General features: G+C 42.5%; 1 protein-coding gene across 2 annotated transcripts in view; it reads left to right on the forward strand.

Annotated features, from left to right (window-relative positions):
• Positions 1-14,380, forward strand: part of LOC308586222 (glypican-5-like) — a 421,981-nt gene that overhangs the window by 26,000 nt on the left and 381,601 nt on the right. The window lies entirely within an intron of this gene.

Genomic DNA, 14,380 nt, shown 5'->3' on the forward strand with positions numbered 1-14,380 from the left:
ACCCCAGAGTCGGCCATGACTTTACCTAATGGTCAGGGGTCCCTTTACCCTTTACCTTTACCTTTAGAAGCTGGAATAGTTTTCTAGCTTTGGTTGTTAAAGCATGAGGGAAAAGAAAGGTAGGACAAGTTAATTTTAAAGTCATTCCAACTCTGGATGGAGGTGAACAGCTTTTGCTACCATCCCTACGAGTCCTGCCTGTCTAACTCACCTTTCTGTTTTCCACGATGCCCAACCAGATGTCTCTAGGAAGCCTCATAAGCAGGACATGAAGACAATAACCCTCTCCTGCTGTTATTCCCTGGTGACTGGTATTCAGAGACATGTTGCTTCTGATCCTGGAGATAGCATGTACAGTGGTGCCTCGCAAGACGAAAATAATCCGTTCCGCGAGTCTCTTCGTCTAGCGGTTTTTTCCGTCTTGCGAAGCAACCCTATTAGCGGATTAGCGCTATTAGCGGCTTAGCGGCTAAAAGGCTATTAGTGGCTTAGCGGCTTAGAAAAAGGGGGGGAAGCGAAAAAAATCGCAAGACTTGCAAGACGTTTTCATCTTGCGAAGCAAGCCCATAGGGAAATTCGTCTTGCGAAGCGCATCGAAAAACGGAAAACCCTTTCGTCTAGCGGGTTTTTCGTCTTGCGAGGCATTCGTCTTGCGGGGCACCACTGTATCCATAATGACTAGTAGCCATTGATCTACTTACTCTCCATGACTGTAATCCCATTGTAAAGCCATCTAAACTAGTGGCTGTCACTGCAACTTGTCGCAGTAAATACCACAAGTTAACTATGTGCTGTGTACTTCCTTCTGTTGGTCCTGAATCTTCTGCTAGTCAGTTTTATTGTGGGTTATGGTGGTAATATGACTGTGAGAAGTACAGTGGTGCCTCACAAGACGAAAATAATCCATTCCGCAAATCTCTTCGTCTAGCGGTTTTTTCGTCTTGCGAAGCAACCCTATTAGTGGCTTAGCGGATTAGCGCTATTAGCAGCTTAGAAAAGGGGGGGGGGCGAAAAAAATTGCAAGACTTGCAAGACGTTTTCGTCTTGCGAAGCAAGCCCATAGGGAAATTCGTCTTGCGAAGTGCATCGAAAAACGGAAAACCCTTTCGTCTAGCGGGTTTTTCGTCTTGCGAGGCATTCGCCTTGTGGGGCACCACTGTAACACCAGGTTTCCACAACAGTAGTTTTTTATTCATTTAAAGAGGTGTCAACTTATTAGAAGTCACGTGTGTTACCAGTCAAACTCTCACAAGTTTTACTGAAATGCCTGGTTTAGTTTTGTGGTATACGCAGGAGTTCTTTGAGGACATCACATGCCATTAACCTTTGTGTTGTATAACACCAACCAGCGAGTGAGCATTTATCAAATAATATCTGGCGAAACAGCAACACTGCAAACTTGGTTTATATGTAACACAAGTGCTTCCCATCTGGCACATCTAAGTTAAATAAAAATGGCATCTATTTTGCTGCTTCTGGGAGGAGATCACTTTTCAGTGGTGGTGCCAAATTAATTATATTTAGTCTTATATAAAGATGTTTCCTTGTTTTTCCTGTGGAAAATTCACAGAGCAGATTACCCAGCCAGACTTGTGGTAAAGCTACAACACAGTGATATGCCATGTCTCTTTGCAGATGACAGTGGTAGTATTATTTTTTTGAAATTCTAATTTAAGATTTTCGGAGATACATGCAATGTACTTTGGTTACTCCAGTACTTTGGTTACTCCAGTAATCGGACACCTACCTAAAGGATGGGTCAGACTTTGGTTTTGGTCTTATGTATTTTTATTAACATTTCCCCCCGGCTCCTGTCCCAACTCCTTTTGTACAATTTTGTTCCACAAATGTATTTTGAGACTCCATTTTGCTTATTCTTTTGGGAGAATACAAGTAAAAGTCTTTCCTTGGAGTCCAGAATCCATCAAAGTCCTGACAGAAAGTAAGAGATAATTTCTAAATTGGACCATATTGGTTGGTCATGGTAGCTTTGTTCAGAAAATGACTTAAGCCGGATAGTTCAGCATATCTCTAAACATTAGTGGTTAAATGTATTCATTATACTAACAAGAGCCCTATTCATGCAGAGTCTAGTCTCCCCATTCATTATGCATGCATAATTCCCATTAATGCTAGTGGGGGCTAAGTGTGCATACCAAAGCAAGAAGAAAGCTTGTGTTTACACACCCATGTTTGCACTAAGTGCACTTTCTAAAGTCCACCCAAGAAGCCGATCAAATTTCCTTATTTTTAGTCCATTTCCATGGGAGCAAATGGTGATGCATGATAAATTTTGACCTGCATAAACAGAGCTATTGGCTGTGGCAGTCAAAACATTTCAATATGACTGAACATCCCATTCCTTTCCAACATCCCACTCCCTTCAGGAATTTGTGTATTTTTAGGATTTAGGAGGCTGGAGGTTATCCAATCACACAAGCTATGCTAACAATAGCATTGTACTGTCAACCTTTAAACATACCATTCCAGATTGGTATTGCTCAATTCAGATATGATATCTATAGGGGCTGCTCCTTCCCTGTGTTGTGAAGAGTTAGCAAGCATATTTCTGGCTTCATGGTGAAAACTGCTGCAAATGCTGTTTGTGTGATGAAACTTACCACTGCATATACAGTGGTACCTCGGGTTAAGTACTTAATTCGTTCCGGAGGTCCGTTCTTAACCTGAAACTGTTCTTAACCTGAAGCACCACTTTAGCCAATGGGGCTTCCTGCTGCCGCCGCGCCGCAGGAGCACAATTTCTGTTCTCATCCTGAAGCAAAGTTCTTAACCTGAAGCACTATTTGTGGGTTAACGGAGTCTGAAATCTGAAGCATATGTAACCTGAAGCGTATGTAGCCTGAGGTACCACTGTATGTTTAATTCCTCTTCACTTGGAGCATCTACATAGGCCAGCCTTAGCCCAGTTGCTGGTGTGGATGTATTTACTACGGCAACAAATTAGAAAGAACATTCTCTGTGCTATGGTGGAGGTAATTCATCCCAAGGCTGATATTCAGATGATGCTCATTCCCTGAAGGATGGAGCTGGGAACAAGATCTCACCATAAGCACATAAGCAAAGCCCTGCTGAGTCAGACGTAGGGATGGAAAAAAATTTGGTTTGGTTAGGATTTTAATGCCTAGCTGGTTCGCACTTTCTGACACAATAAACAAATAAAAAACCCAGCTATTCTTAGAAATTGACACTTCTCCAGGTTTTGTGCTGCAATTTTCCAACCAAACAACATGCAAAAATATTAGGGGGTAAGGTGCTTAAAAAGGCGTATGTTGGAGAAAATATAAAATGCATTATATTAGGGGAAATTGCTTGCAAAAACGTGAATTTTAGGAGAAATTTACACTGAAACAATAACACATTTTCATGAGGACTTTTAAAATTGCAAACTGATGCAGAGGTGTGCAGTACTGAACTTAAGACTGGGAAAATGAGAAATTTGACAACTGACCCATTAGCCCACCTCACGTCAGACTAGTGTTTGTGGGTGTGTAATCCTGATAGGAAAATATTATTTCATCAAGACTGGGCTATTTATTTTGTGGGGGACGGTATCATAGTGTATAGAGGTGAGGGAGGATTCTAGCAAAACTGCACCATTAACAGCTTGAGATTTTGGCTTGAAATAGGTGGTCAGGGCAAAACGGGGTGGGGGCGGCTCAAACCAGGTGGTGACTTGGGGGAACAGTCAAATTGGTTGAGAAGATTAGGGAGAGTTTCTGAGTGGGTGGTGGTGCAGCATACTTTGTACAGTGGTACCTCGGGTTACAGACGCTTCAGGTTACATACGCTTCAGGTTACAAACTCCGCTAACCTAGAAATAGTACCTCGGGTTAAGAACTTTGCTTCAGGATGAGAACAGAAATCATGCTCCAGTGGCGTGGCAGCAGCAGGAGATCCCATTAGCTAAAGTGGTGCTTCAGGTTAAGAACAGTTTCAGGTTAAGAATGGACCTCCAGAACGAATCACCGTATTTTTCGCTCAATAAGACGCACCAGACCACAAGACGCACCTAGTTTTTGGAGAAGGAAAACAAGAAAAAAAATATTCCGAATCTCAGAAGCCAGAACAGCAAGAGGGATCGCTGCGCAGTGAAAGCAGCAATCCCTCTTGCTGTTCTGGCTTCTGAGATAGCTGCGCAGCCCGCATTCGCTCCATAAGATGCACACACATTTCCCCTTACTTTTTAGGAGGGAAAAGTCTTATAGAGCAAAAAATATGGTAAGTACTTAACCCGAGGTACCACTGTATAGACAATGGATCTGCTCTCATTAGCTGTCGTTACTCTCCCTGTTGAATGTCCCGGTCATAGCATCATTTTGGGGCATTCTGGGGAAAACATTAGTAACCTCTACTTCCCCCCATAATGCTTCCAGGGTGAGGCTACATCCACACGCATTCCGGGGAACAGCAGCCACCAAGAGAGTACAACAGTGTCCATTTAAGTTTGTCGGTCCAACTTACTTAACCCCCACCCTCCAATTTCTCCAGTGGAAAACTAGGAGAAGTTTAGATGCATTCCTATCTATATATTGCACAGAGGTATTGCATATAAAAGTGTAAAGTTGTTATGTGTTAGGTCTAAATTCAGATACTAGAGTACTGACTGTTTTATAGACCACTAACACAGGGACAATTTAAAGGCTGGTGCTTGTATGTGCCAAAATACAGCCAGGTTATGGAACTCTTCAGCACTGATGTCATGACTTTGTAGACCTTCATGGGATTTATGGCCTGCCTCTGTTGTAAAGGTTAGAAAAGAAATAGTGTTTGCCTAGGAATCTTGCGCATTTCAGAAGATAAAGTGCTATGACACTATCCAAGGCCAGCAGTTTTGTTGATATCATTTAGTTTTCTCTCAAATCATCCATCCTCATACAAAAATGCACAGGGGCCTTGACAGGGTTATTTTGCTGCTAAAGGGGCTGATTCTTTTCTTATCTTTTGCCACCCTTCCATGTAGCTTCCAGTTGGGTTTGCCCTGTGAATAGCCCTTCCTTTTTGTTTTCTGTAAACCTGACGCAGGATGTGCAAGTATCTGTGTGAAATGCAAGCTGGGTTTTTTTTTGGGGGGGGTGTAATTACTCGGGGCTTATCCTCACTTCTGGCACAGTCCGTGCTTTAAATCTGAGAGCCCTCCCTTTTTTTGCTCTGGAGCTTTCCCCACGGAAACCCGCTCTTTAAAGCTCAATGAAAGCAAACAGAAATCTGTGGAAACCCAAATTGATGTTTGCTCCAACTGAGTGGTAAGGAACAGGTTTTCATGGGGAAAGATCCAGAGTAAAAACAACATGCTCGCTTTTGAGCTCGGACTCATGCTTGGAAACAGTGGGGTGAAAGGTAAGTGTGGATAAACCTTCAATCTGAGCTCCTCCAATTGAGTACGTCTCCATACCCACCAATTTTTAGGGTCCTAAAAACCGGGACATGAGTCTTCCCTCATGTGTGGGTCATGTGACCTACGTGAGATCTCTGAGCCCTAAAAATGTGCTTTTTCTGGGCTGTGCTTGCATGGCACCCACAAAACCATGAATTTTGGGCACTTCATGAGATCACTACCCTCCAAAAGTGCTTTTTTCAGGATGGAAAGCACTTTTGGGGGGCAAGATCTCAGCATGAAATCATGGCGCCCAAAATGGCCGCTGTGCTCTTGCGTGAGTAACAGGATGTCCCGTTTTTCCCCAGGATGCTTGTAGGGTATGTGTATTCAAAATGAGGTGCCGTAAGGTGCAATCCCAAGGCCCACTGAAGTCAGGAGCTCCATTGAGCGATCCATTACATGTACGTAGACACACAGAGCCAGTCAAGGCCTTTCCAATGCGTCCTTTTATTCTATATAATATAAATTTCAACAAAGAGCTAACTTAAAAATCAACTGAGAGTGTGACCTCATTCCTATACAGAATAGATTTCTATGAAGGGCATCATAACAATCTTCATTTTTAGCCTCCTTAGCCATGAATAAAACAAGGCACTTCTTTTGTGCAAGGGAAACCAAGTCAATGAGAACATGATCAGTCCTGCTTGGAAGCTGCTGAAAACCTCAATAAATTGTGGCCTTAAGCTTAAACACTTGCTGTGAGACTATAAAGCTACACAGCAGCAGCAAGCAGGGTTGAGTGTGCTAATCTCTTTTCTCTTTTCCTACTCCTGCCTTCTCCATCACTCGCTTTGACATGGAAAGAGGCTGTGTGAAGCAGGGTACCTACTTGTGAAGGACAACAATGTTATTTAGAACCCAAATTACGCCGGGCTTACAGTAGGGGCGCTTTCATGAGTAAAGGTGGCCCCCATTTTACATAGTCACCCACCGTGAATTGGATAGGGATGCAGTGGGCAGAACTTCACATGCTCATTCACACTCTGCGAAGATCTTACAAATAGCTACTCAGTCCTGAAGGCAATATGTTCTGCAACTGGGACATAGTATCCAGGAATACTTCTTGGGCTAATCCCTGAGTGAAATTTATAGCTTTCTTTGTCATTACAACTAATCTGTGGATGGCAATGGGCAGTTTTCATCTCTGGAAACACGATGTAGGACTGGATTGATTTTAGTTCAATTCATTAAATACCATTTTCATTTCTTTATTTTAAAATATTTTCAGCCCACCTTTCTGAAGAGTGCTTGGCCATCCACGGTGTTTTAGTGTTGTATTTACAAAATATCAATGGAACAAAATAACCCTGAAACCTTAATTCTCCTGCTAAGGTAAAAACCAATAAACTTAACTCAGCCAGCCAGATAAATCACTTTTCACACCATGAGCAACCTGCAGCCAAAGCCAGAGGACGTGAATCAATAACAGGCTCTTAGGAAATGCCGTTAAAGCTTTCTGAAAAGCTGGAAAGCATGGCAGCCTGCTGCAGATCTGCTGGGAGGGAATTCTTTACCTTTTCCTTTACCTGAAGTCATCACAGAAGGGCCATCTCCTCCCTTGGCAGCCACCAATCTCACTGATCTAGGAGCTGGACAAATAAGGAGGCCTTTTGTTGCATATCCCAGTGTGCAGGCAGGCTGATATGGGTGCAGAGGGTCCATCAAACAGCTTAGGCTGAAACCATTTTAAGGCTTAAATGAGGCCACTTCTCCGTGAGTACAGCTGTTGTGTCCCAGGGCAATTCCCTGTAGTAGCCTGAACTTACCACTGTGAGCAGTAGAAACCAGTTGACATTCAAAAGAGGGAAATTTTAGGTTCTGGTAAAATAGGATAATTCCCTGGATACCTAGATCCAGCTTTGGGGCAAGCACTCTTTGGTGACAGAACTCCAGCAGAGATTTAAAATCACAAAATATGCAACAAAGTAAAACATGGAAATATAGGCTGTTAGACCTATACCCTCTTGCTTCCAAAGTTCCCTGCTTCCCTTAGCATAGAAAGTGTATATATTTATTTCAAACAATAACCAGTCATAGCTGTCAGTGTTTCCTTTTTTAAAAGGGAAATTCCCTTATTCCCGAATAGGATTCCTCACAAGAAAAGGGAAAAGTTGACAGCTATGTAACCAGTTAAAGTATAGAAAAAAACCCCACATGTTTAGTATGTTAAAAAATGGCTTACTTTCAAACTCTTCAAAGATCAGATTCATGTGCTTTTCCATACAGCAGTAAAGAAAAGTCTGGCAGTATAATTTAGGTTCCAAAATGGGAATTTTTTCTGAATGATTCGTATAGAAACACAAAGATGGCTTGCTTAAGCCATGTGGTCTAAGTCTGGACATCCAGCTGAGACTTCCTTACCGGTAGGGTTCACATGGAGAACAAAGAATCTGTTGACCCTTTTTCCAAGGTGAAGAGGAGTGACCTAGCTAAGCCTGGCAGGACAGTTTACTCTATGGTCTTAACCCCTTCATGCTTTAATTAGGGTTAAGCATGTTGGTTATATGAGGCTTGATAGCCCACAAAATCCTTATTAATAAATCTGTGTCTGGGAAAACTCTGGGAGCATCCTATGCAGACAAAATGTATCACATGAATTAGCTCTTAAATACTGATGCATAATGAGGGGCAAAAGAAGGAATGTTGTAGGAAAAACTTCACAAGAAACCCAAGCAAAATCTCTGTTGTTGACAAAGGAAACAACTGTGTTTTTGCAGCATTCAAATATTGTTTCTTTAATTTGCTTGGCACAACTAGTACTACAGGGACTACAACAAGACGGCAACAAGAATATTGACAAATCAATGGAAGTGTCAAATTCCAGCCTAGCTTCTTGCTAAATCAGACAAAAATGTGACTCAAGAGAAGCAGAACCGCCTGCATTTCCCATGGAAGCATAATAAATCTCCATCCTTGATAATTTTTAAGGGCAACCCTAAAGCAGTGGGATTCAGTTTCATCTCCCCAGAGGGGGGAAACATACTGACTCTGGAACAACATACTGTGGAATTTCTGGATGGCAGCAAAGATATGGAGCTAGTCTATATGGATGGCTGAGCATATGGCACAACTGAAACCTTAATTTGTTTGTAAATTTTGTAGCCTCTAAATACGACAGAGCCAGGCTCAATCCCCAGCCGCTCAATGGAATCCCTCTGGGGCAGAATTGTACATCTGGCCCTCTCAGGTGCATATATTGTTCTACCGCTGGCATCTTCAGTTAGAAATATGATATTGTATGGCAGTGTTGGGAAAGACTTCTGCCTAAGATGGTAGAAAGCCACAATGTTGTTGTTTAGTCGTTTAGTCGTGTCCGACTCTTCATGACCCCATGGACCAGAGCATGCCAGGCACTCCTGTCTTCCACTGTCTCCCGCAGTTTGGTCAAATTCATGCTCGTAGCTTTGAGAACACTGTCCAACCATCTGGTCCTCTGTCGTCCCCTTCTCCTTGTGCCCTCCATCTTTCCCAACATCAGGGTCTTTTCCAGGGAGTCTTCTCTTCTCATGAGGTAGCCAAAGTATTGGAGTCTCAGCTTCAGGATCTGTCCTTCCAGTGAGCACTCAGGGCTGATTTCCTTAAGAATGGATAGGCTTGATCTTCTTGCAGTCCATGGGACTCTCAAGAGTCTCCTCCAGCACCATAATTCAAAAGCATCAATTCTTCGGTGATCAGCCTTCTTTATGGTCCACCTCTCATTCCATACATCACTGCTGGGAAAACCATAGCTTTAACTATACGGACCTTTGTTGGCAAGGTGATGTCTCTGCTTTTTAAGATGCTGTATAGGTTTGCCATTGCTTTTCTCCCAAGAAGCAGGCATCTTTTAATTTCGTGACTGCTGGCATAAGGCAGGAGTGGTGAATCTCCCACCCTCCTATTAACATTTACTCTTCCATGTACCCACTCATGCAAAATTTAGACTGTAAGATCATTGGAGTAGAGATCTGTCTCTCTCACAGTATTTTATGAACATCTCAATGCACATGGAACTTAGTTGTGTAAATATTTACTGTATCTCCTTGTATCATTGCTTGTTGTCATGGGCTTTGAAGACACTCGAACTCAGGGCGCAAGGGAGAAACGTGCTAAGAGGAAGGCATGCTTGACACATCTACACCGTGATCACCTCCCGCCTGGAAACCAATGTCCCCACTGTGGAAGGATGTGTGGATCCAGAATTGGCCTCCACAGTCACTTACGGACTCATTGTTAAAACCGTGTTTATGGAAGACAATCTTACTCGGCTACGAGTGATCGCCAAAGAAAGAAGAAGAATGTACTCAAGGAGAAGGGAAAAAACCCTTCGCTCTTCTTTCTAACCCTTTAAATCTTACAATGTTAACATATCCCCCTTCATTCAACTCTTTCTAGGCTAAGCATATCCACCTCCTACATTTTTTCTCTGTGTGATTTGCTGTTGAACTTTTAGCAACTCCGTAACTTTCCAACTGAATCCTTTCTATCGGAGTTTGAGAAGGATGTAAGTTGGAAATGGAAATAAATGCATACCAGTAGCACTGAGTGATCTTTCAAAGTCTTACTTATGTAATGTTAACTGTGGCTACAGTTGAAACTTGGCCTTGGGCCATGACATCATATTGTTGACTCATGTTCAGTTTACTATCCATTAGAATTTCCTAAACACTTATAGGGAATGCTACAGTATACCCAGATATATTTTTCTTTTTTCTTTCTTTTCTTTTTTCAAAGATCTTTATTGAAACTTAACATATGAACATCATAACCAAAATTCCCAATGATTCCCTCACATAAAATATAATATCTAAATTCCAACAGCCGCATAATTATACACTTAATTTTAAAACCCATACCCATCCTCTATTCCATCCACAGCAATTTGACTTCTTTATATTTCTTTCTACCTTTCCCCCCTTGCATTCTATAATAAATTATTTTTATTAAATTCTGATTTTTCCTTCTTTATTGGTTTTGTTATTGCTTACATTTTTTATTCTAAGCCTATTAGCATGTCATGTTTAGAACAATATTTTGACGTATAATCTTCGAAATACTTCCATTCCATTCTTAACTTTTGATTTGATTGATAGCTTATAATTGAAGTTAACTTTGCCAATTCTATATACTTTGCCAATTCTATATACTCACTTAATTTACAAACCAGTTAACACCAGATATATTTTTTCTTGTTTAAGAAACGCTTCACATTCTTCTCTACTAGCTCCTGTTTTTCGCCCTACTGGGGCTGAAAATCTTAAGTACAGTGGTACCTCGGGTTCAGTACTTAATTCGTTCCAGAGGTCCGTTCTTAACCTGAAACTGTTCTTAACCTGAAGCACCACTTTAGCTAATGGGGCCTCTTGCTGCCGCCGCACCGCCGAAGCACGATTTCTGTTCTCATCCTGATGCAAAGTTCTTAACCCGAGGTACTATTTTTGGGTTAGCAGAGTATGTAACCTGAAGCGTATGTAACCCGAGGTACCACTGTACCATTGCAGCTGAGAGGAAGGAGTTGTTAAAGGAGGCCCAACATTTTTCTGAGTGTGCATTCCTAGTGGCAGCCTCCTCAACCCATTCCTGAACTGCTGAAATGGTTCTCCTGCTCCATGGTTCCCCTTCCTGCTGCTTCTCCTAGGTCCTGGATACAGTAGGTCCCAGTTGGGAAGGAGCAAAGTCACCATTGCTTACCATTATCCCACCATGCCCAGGAAGAGCTGATAAAGGATCTTGACTGAAACCATAGAGAGCTGTAACCAGTCAGCACAGAGAATACTGCCCTAGTTTAAATGCAGTGCTTTTTTCTGGGGGGGGGGGCAGGGGTACGCATACCCCGAAACATTTTGTTAATCTAAGTTTGGCCTCATTGAGGGGCAGTATTTCAATATGAGTAGGAAAATAAGAGTATCCCTAAACATTTTTTATGGGGGAAAAGCACCGCTTAAAGGATTTTGGTTTCATTTACACACTTTCCTGTGTTCTTCCTCCTCTTTGAAAGGGCCATGAGGCCTTCGTTCTTTTTCTGTTACAGGGCATAAGGCTCCACCATGTGTGCTTATAATTACCCAGTAAACTTTAACTTGATTTCCTGGGGAATTCTTGTTGTCTGTCTGATCTGCGACTATTGGGGAATAGAATTATTTATAACTCTGAAGTTCCACTATGATTTTTTTATGTGGTGTGACTCAAAGATTGTAATATCATTTTTCAGTGGTATTTCCAATAAAACTGTATTATTATTTTTTTAAAAAATACTGTATGCATTAGGTTGGTTTTTTTAAAAAAAAATTCAAACAAGTTCCATATTGAGTGGCTTTGCATCCCAGCTGTGGCTGACTTTGGTTATCTGACTTCAGCATCATTGTGTGTCTTGAGATTCTGTGTGGAATTCGTTGCCTCATGAAACGAGTGTCTGCCTGAGGGAAGATTACTATTGTCAAGTTTCTTCTTCAGGTTAGCAGGACTGCTGTTTGGATAGTTTCATTGGGCCCCATAAAGGGGGCATCTGCAAGAAGGTGGGTCATTAAATAGCACTGACCCATCAGCCTGGGAAGCTGGCATGCAGATGCACCCTCTGAAATCTGGTATGCATTCTCTGGTGCTGCAATGCAGTGTGCCCTTAAGTTGCCACACTGTCTGAGCTCTTACTCCCCCTCCCCATGCCTATTTGATGGGGGGTATGCTTTGCATTAAGATCAGCTAGCGTGAATTTTTTTTAATGCTCTCTCTAGAGTTATTTAAGGTTTTGGGATTGTACAAATCTGCATTAACTATTCTCAGCAGCCAAAGTTGAGTACCAAAACCTAGATTAGGGTGGTGTGGGTTTCTTTTTTCGTAATTAAAGATTCCATCCCAAAGCTAGTATTGAGAAAAATGAAATTTCTGAGTTCACAGTATGATGCTCATACCAACATAAAGGCTTCCTAGTGAAACTGCGACTTGCTTTATGTTTTGCTTTAAATACTTTGTGTTCTGCATGGTGTTCTTTTGGCTTTCAGAGGATTTGTGCTGTTTCTGTTTAGGAACAATCTTCACAGCTTTTTGGCCCTGGATCTGCAGACATTCTCTTCAACCGTCTGTCTGTTTGTTCAGAAAACTAATGGGGCAAAGAATCTTGGCCACCAGTGGCTGCTAAGGTCTCTGTGGCTGTTTCTTCTGTTTTGCAATGAAGATGAATCATTTTCCTGAAGATAAATATTTTCATCAAACCCAGTGTATGATTTGTAGGTAATAACACCTGCAGAAATCCCAAGCCAAAATTATAGAATGGGCATAGACAGGGGGTTCGAATATAAGCTTTTAACCGGGGACATATAGTGATTTCTGAAGCAGGAAAATAAAAATATATATCATTAACCCTGCTCATATCATATGTGGATATGGATGTAAGATTCTGTGGCAGAAATAGGCCTGTATTGTCACTTACAAAAGAAGTAACATAGATAGAAACCTAGGAGCCAGCTCCTAGTTGCTGAGGTCCCTTTGCCCCCCCCCCAATAAAATAATTGACCCCCCCCCCAAAAAAGGTTCATGGACGTTGCCATTCAAATGGTGTGTGTGCATCGTGCCTTGTGATCAATTATGCAGAGTGGGGCTTATATGCCCCCCCATTTTATTCAAGTTGGTACCACTGGACAGAAAAAGAACTAAGCTCTAAACTGCAGCAATTGTTGGTAGGATTTCTTCCTAGGCTTCTGTTTTGAAGAAGAACGAACAGACTGAACAGCTCCCAGGTATACATATTTGTGCGTCGAGGTCCCCTAGACCACCCCAATAACTCACACTTCACATATCAATTTTTGTTTAAGGTTTTTGGCATGAATTTGACCACAACTTTATTTAAATACACACACGTGAGTGGTTGCTTAGGCTTTGGTTACGACTATCTGTCCTTGCCCTAGGGACAGAACTGACTTCCGGATTCCAGTGGAAGCCAGTGAGGGAAACAATTTTGGGGAGAAAATGAAGCTGGGCCTCAGTCCCTCACTTCTCACCCTCATGCTCCTGGTGGCTTGCATGGCCCAAGTCCGATGCCAGGGACAAGGACGAAAAGAATGGCAAGCCCCTGGATTCCTTTAACGGAATTCCCTTTCCGCACCACCATTGGAGGGGTAGGCACTTACCCCTCCACCAACCAATTTGAACCAATGCCTAACCGCCAACCTTACAAGTTGTGACGATTTGCTACGCAAAAACTAAATGGTAACAGCCAATCAGCCAAATGGACAAAATTCCTACCAGGCCCCTGCCCCAAAGCAGACGACCCCATGACAGGCCCCCCCCCCCTTATTAGGGAGGGTGGGCGGGTGATCTGGTGCACGCAGCCCAAGAGAAGGCCCCAGGTTGCGAGCCCTGTATTTAAGACCTCTGACCCCTCCCACACTTTAGCAACATAACATTCTCCCCAGCAACACTCCTTACCCAATCACAGCATGTGGCCAATTTGCCCAACAACAGTGGAGTGGCTTTTTTGGCCCCCACCGCAACACGTGCTCTCTATTATGGAGAACACGCTTTGTAAGATGTGGTGCTAAGTATTCAGGTGAAACTGGTGAGCTGACCCCAGTCTTCTCAAAAACGCAGATGCAGCCTCTGGTGTTTCTGCAAAAGTGGCAGTCCTTGACTTGACTGTAGCACATTTTGGCTGTGTGGAGATTATTGTGCCTCTGTACTAAGGGGCAGACGGCTCATTCTGTCCCTTCACCCCTTCTGTGGGCCAGCTCACAACTCCTGTATCTTCAAAGTCATTCCAGAAGCCATGGAAATTGGCTTAATTTCAATGCATACTAAAGTCAACAGAGGCCTGAAATTATGTGTACAACTCACATGCACACTCTCAACACACGTTGCAGACCAATTGAATACACAACTCAAAGGACTGTTGCTTTTTCCTTGATAGTAAAGAGGACACACAGGGCACTTCAGGATGTTTTCTATTTTCAGGAGGGATTCAGTAGCATCCCAACAAAGTGTGGAATAACGCTTCCTTGATACAGCATCATC

This window comes from Podarcis bocagei (genome assembly GCF_964188305.1).
Source record: "Podarcis bocagei genome assembly, chromosome: 4".
NCBI lineage: Eukaryota > Metazoa > Chordata > Lepidosauria > Squamata > Lacertidae > Podarcis > Podarcis bocagei.